At 32.4% G+C, this 6,020-nt stretch overlaps 1 long non-coding RNA gene across 1 annotated transcript; it reads right to left on the reverse strand.

The window, feature by feature from the left end:
* Window positions 1-2,893: 2,893 nt before the first annotated feature.
* LOC127721023 (uncharacterized) lies at window positions 2,894-4,442 on the reverse strand. The gene is made up of 2 exons (XR_007991040.1): window positions 4,372-4,442; window positions 2,894-3,234 (listed from the first exon to the last, which is right to left on the reverse strand). It is a non-coding gene; the product is annotated as an uncharacterized LOC127721023 (long non-coding RNA).
* Between the last annotated feature and the right edge of the window lie 1,578 nt (window positions 4,443-6,020).

Here is a 6,020-nt window from a genome sequence, read left to right on the forward strand (position 1 = left end):
CAAACTACAACCACTGAATTACAGGCTCCTGACTTGGGACAGGCACATACATACAGAATGAGGCGGGGTTAAACATGCTAGCGGGATCCCAACCCTCCCCCTAACCTGGGACAGTGGTGTAACAGTACAACATAAGAACGAACTATAAAAATCAGTTGAAAGAGGCTTAACTCATCAGATGGATAAAAATACAAATACTACAAATACAAGTGGACGTGGCCAGGTACTTGTACATCCAAACAACAAAAAGACACTAAGTACAGATCTGAGAGTACTCGCAGTTACTGACAGGTAGTTCAAAGCCACTAACAACTAATAAAAAAAATCATGCATCTAAGACTAACTTATCAATCCGTACACATCCAACAGATAATTTGCCATTTAGTGACTTCTATGATTGAAGTTTTGATTACTATACAAATTGCTAGTGGATGATTTCGATTCAGATTCCAGAGTTTATTAAAGTCTCACCACATACAACATACATTTAAAGCAAGATAGATATTCACAAAAACCGGTAGTTGTGTGAACATATATTTGTTCCGCATAATACTTGTTCCCCCTGGAACAAAACTATGGATAATAAAAGTTCTTGGGAACAAACATTACATAGTATTATTTCCACCTTCATAAGATATTTTCCTGGAACTAAAACGTCATATGGTTTCATAATATTTGTTCCTTAAAAGAAAGAGTGTCATTTGATTTTTTACACCTGATTACATCTTAATTAATGTTCACCTCACATGACATTTACCTGTACATGTAGTACATACAAAGAATGGAGTCTGAGGAATACAACAAAATTTTTACATATTTAAACAATGGTTCTTATTCTAATTTCTAAACAAGGTAAAAAAATTAATTTTTAATATTTTATAACTGCTTGCTCCACTGTGACTTACTTAATTAAATGGTCCGTTAGTCTGTACCAATGAAGAAAGTTTAGCTTGTACTTTAGTCAAGCATGAAGTTAGCCACAAATTACAGATGAAAATGCCTTTACTTTATTATTGGAAATTTACTTCCATACATTTGTAGCTAGAAATAATTTTGGATATTGTAGTATATATTCCTAGAACTTTGATCATATAATAAATATTTCTAGAACTTTAATTATCTAATAACCATGATAACTATTCATGGAACATTTATGATATAGCCAATATTCCAATATGCCTGGAACTTTTATAATATAACAAATATTCCTAGAACTTTTATAATATAATATATTCCTGGAACTTTTTATAATATAACAAATTTTCCTGGAACTTTTATAATATAACAAATATTCCTGGAACTTTTTATAATATAACAAATTTTCCTGGAACTTTTATAATATAACAAATATTCCTGGAACTTTTATTATATAAAACATTGTCCATAATATTTATTCCAAAGAACTTTTAGCATATAACAAAAGTTCAATTGGGAACTTTCCTTATGTAATATTTTATCCTTTGTGAAGGAAATTTTCTTCAGTTTTTTAGCATTGGATAAAATATTATATAAGAAAAGTTCCCAATGGAACTTTTGTTATATGCCAAAAGTTCTTTGGAGCAAATATTATGGAGGAACTTAAATTCTGTCACATGCTTGTACAGGTATATGGTGATAATACCTGCATACAGTGATTATTACCACATAGGGAGTTTGGTCCCAACCTGTTGTAGTAGACAGAATGTAGCAATTTTAATCCTGACTTGGTATATGATTGAGTTTAATTGGATTTATGAATTTCAAATAAATGCACTTTAATTGTATTGGTTGTATTCTGATAGAACAGAACCAATTTATCGTATTTTATACATGTACTTTCCGTTATATGAATTAAGAGTTATACCCCTTTGTACACCATATTGTCTATGTATTTATGTTTTGTTATTTATTTACTTTCAGGGTTATTTATAATTAATGTGAATAATGCGACTGAGCGAGTATAGCAATAATAAGAACTCTCATTCTGATATGGGATATATATATATCTGTATGCAAATTTTCCTAAAATCGCAAAAATTGATCTTACATTTTTGTCCATCCTTCAAAAATCGCAATTATAAATGGGTCAGTCCATTCAAACAGTGCTTTATAGGTATAGCAGGGAAAACATATAATAATTTTTTGTAGTCTTGCTGTCTTGCAGGTTTTATTTAACCTTGACCTCATTTTCATCCATGGTTCATTGCTCAATGTCAACACTACTGGAACAATGCCCCGTAGATTGGCCGTGAAAATGTCCGTAAAAATGCTGGTGATTTTTACAGTTTGTCACGGTTAATTTGCGGTGGGCCATGAAACTTATCCGTGACAATGCCGTGGAATGACTGTCGTGAAAAGTTTGTGAAAATGCCGTGAAAGAGGTGCCACCTGAAAACTTGGGTGAAAAGACCGTAGAAACCCTGTGAAAAAAAAAATGTACACCATGAAAAAGTCGTGATAATGCATTATGTGCCCATTGTGAAAAGACCGTGAAATGTAGATATAGTACAGTATATGCCTTTATTTGTTGTGAAAAGGCTGTGAAAAGGTGCCAACTGAAAACTTGGGTAAAGAGACCGTAGAAACCCTGTGAAAAACAAAAATGTACACCGTGAAAAAGTCGTGATAAATTATGTGCCCATTGTGAAAAGACCGTGAAATGTACATATTTTATATAAAGTACTACTGTAATAAACAGCCATTCACTGATTGTGAAAACTCCTGTAAAATGTTAAATGTATTTTTCAGGCCATAATTTAACAACAAATTAAATGCTGTTTCAATCAAGTGAAGTGAAATGCCTGAAAACCTAGTGTAAACATTTACAGACAACTTATTTAAGTACAATGCAAGTGAGACTATGAAAAACCATACTAAAATGCTGTATTTTTTTTAGTAATAATGTGACAAAGAATAAAAATATTAATTTTAATAGAACTGTAGTAATTATGTAAAGAAAACATAAAAGCACACAAATGTCAATGTGATTAAGTAGCTAAAGTCAGCTGTAACATGTATTGTAGAAATTTTGTACATCTCTTGGGTCTGATTTTACCACTTCAGCAATATTTGTCTAATGTAATCCTTCACTTCACTGCCCTTTTGAATAACTATTCCAGAAAAACATTTATAGAAGTTCCTGTTAATTCCCAGGAAATACTTTTAACTGAAAAGCTCTTCTTTCCAACTGGATTCCTGTTCAACTATTTTATATAAAGACGGCTACATTTATGTATATCCTTTTGCTCTTCATTCCTAGAATAAATAAAGAAACATTACATATATTATACATGTATATAAAAAAAATATTTATATATTCAAATTAATTTTTGGCATTTATGTACATACATGTACTTAAAACAGCTACAATATTATTCCATGCAATACAGGACTTCACTGTTAATGACCCCATATTGAATAGGGGGCAGATTTTCATACTGGAGGTGAAAATGGTATGAAAAATACTAAAAAACATCATTGAAACAGAACAGCCACTCGGAAACATGCATAGGTTTTCCCATATTTTCACACCATTTTCCAGAAAATCTGCCCCCTATCCAATATGGCATCATTAGTTAACGAAGTTCTGTATTGTCAACTTATATTATTTTTTTTAGATCTTTTTAAAGACTAAAGACACTTTTAAGACAGACTATTAAATCTAAATGTTTCTTTGAAGTAATATGTATGGCTAAAGCCAAACTTGTCTAGACTAAGTGGCCGTAATGAGTCACAACTATTTATTTTACAGGGGGCCAGGGGCGTAGCAACTTTTACTGCAGGCACATTCGCCATACCAATTATTTTTTAAACACCTCATTGCCATACCAATTATTCTTATGATATGGCACAAACCCTTCTAGAAAGGACATTTGCCGTACAAATATTAAATATTTTCCCTGCTATGCCTCTGATTAATCCTTTTTGAACTCTGTGTCCCGACCGCCAAGTCAGAAAATACTTAAATAGCTCCCAACACATTCAAAGGGGGTTACACCTCTAATTATCAGAGTGAACTCCATTTCAGAGATACTTATTGCTATTCCAATTATCTATGTCTATGTCTACGTAGTGTACTGTACATAAATGTCATTTTTTTTTATGTGGCCAGTGTGGGGAAAAGGGACCCCCCCCCCCTTTTTTCCCCAAATACATAAACAAAACAAAACCGTAATCGTATTTAAAGGATCCGGTAAGTCTTAGAAAACATTAACCGAAATGATTAAAGGAATCAAGTGAAACAGACTCAAATATAAGTGAATATATCACATGCATGTTTGCGCGGTTTCTGCAAATTCAGTGAAAATCAGTTCAATGGAAATGCTCACAAACGTCATCAACATTTTGGTGATATGATGCATAAAAGAATAAACTATTAATAACTTAACTTACCTCAAACTTGCTGTCACTCGTCTTGCATCTATAAAGTAAATATTAATCGACCTTCGGCCGGCGTCTTTCAATTTCCTTAACTGGCCACCCGCTGATTGATACTTCGTGTGTAGATAAGATTGAAACAACAGCAGGGGTCCAGTTTATCAATTTCCAACCTTTTGCGGAAATGTTACAATTACTGTAAAAGACGAATCCGGATACGGTCTGATATTCCGGGAAGTTCTCATTTTTACATGTTTCGGTTCCAATAAAAAAATTAATGTTTACATTGTTTGTAATAATGTACAGACGAGAAGCAAAATACTTTTCTTTAAATACAAAATATTTATTGGCACAAAGTCATTAATTATAACAATGAATGGTTCCATTTAAAAGTCAGTCTTTTACAGTAGTATTGCATATAATAATATTTAAACAGACATATATTTAATGAAAAGTTTATAGGATATTTAGAAAAATGTGAGTGGAAATAATTAGACCATATTACAATAATCACATGGGATGTTTTAAATCTGAATTAGGATAAGAAAAAATTGACATGAAAAAATATCACGGCCTTTTCACTGGTTTCAACAACCAGTGAAAAGGCCGTGATATTTTTTTATTAAGCATGAAAGGACAAATTATCACGGCCTTTTCACGGGATATTGAAATTTCACGGTCTTTTTCTAACATCAAAACACCTGAAATATTTTTTTTACAAAAGTCACGGGGTATTTTCACGGGGTTTTCACGGCCCTGTGATATTTCACAGACATTTCACGGCCTTTTCATGGGCTGTTGTTACAGTAGTGCAAGTTTTTGTGTTTTGGTCTGTTTTTCCTCAACTATAAGCAATAGGTCAACTATATTTAGTGTATGGAATGTTTGTAGGGTGTTCAAATGTATATGTCTGTGTGGCAGGTATCATCTCGGACCTTGACCTCATTTTTATGCCATTTTTATGGTTCATTGGTCAATGTTAATTTTTCCTGGTTAATATAAATATAAATAAGAAGGTGTGGTATGAGTGCCAATGAGACAACTCTCCATCCAAGTCACGATGTATAAAAAGTAAACAATTAAAGGTCAAAGTACGGCTTTTAACACAGAGCCTTGGCTCACACCGAACAGCAAGCTATGAAGGGCCCCAAAATGACTAGTGTAAAACAATTCAAACAGGAAAACCAACAGTCTAATCTATTATAATATAAAAAAGATAGTTAAAATAAGTTTGTTTCTTAGATACTATAAGCAATAGGTCAACTATATTTAATGCACAGATTTATATAATTGTAAGGTGTACATGTCCGTCTGGCAGGGTTTATCTTACCTTGACCTCATTTTCATGGTTCATTGGTCAATGTTAAGTTTTCCTGGTTAAGTTTGTTTCTTAGAAACTATAAACAATATAGGTCCACTATATTTGGTGTATGGATTCGAATGATTGAAAGGTGTACATGTATTTCCGTTTTGGTTTATCTGACCTTGACCTCATTTTCTTGGATCATGTTAAGTTTATGTCAGTGGTCAGTAAAGCAGGTGAGACATTTCAGCGTGTGCACTCTTGTTATATGTATTTTATGAGTTAATCAATTCTTCTATTCTCTTATGCAATCTTATTTTCATGGTATGTTATATCTTCTTAGTACTGAAACATTTTCATG

The sequence above is a fragment of the Mytilus californianus genome, unplaced genomic scaffold (assembly GCF_021869535.1).
Source record: "Mytilus californianus isolate M0D057914Y unplaced genomic scaffold, xbMytCali1.0.p SCAF_11, whole genome shotgun sequence".
NCBI lineage: Eukaryota > Metazoa > Mollusca > Bivalvia > Mytilida > Mytilidae > Mytilus > Mytilus californianus.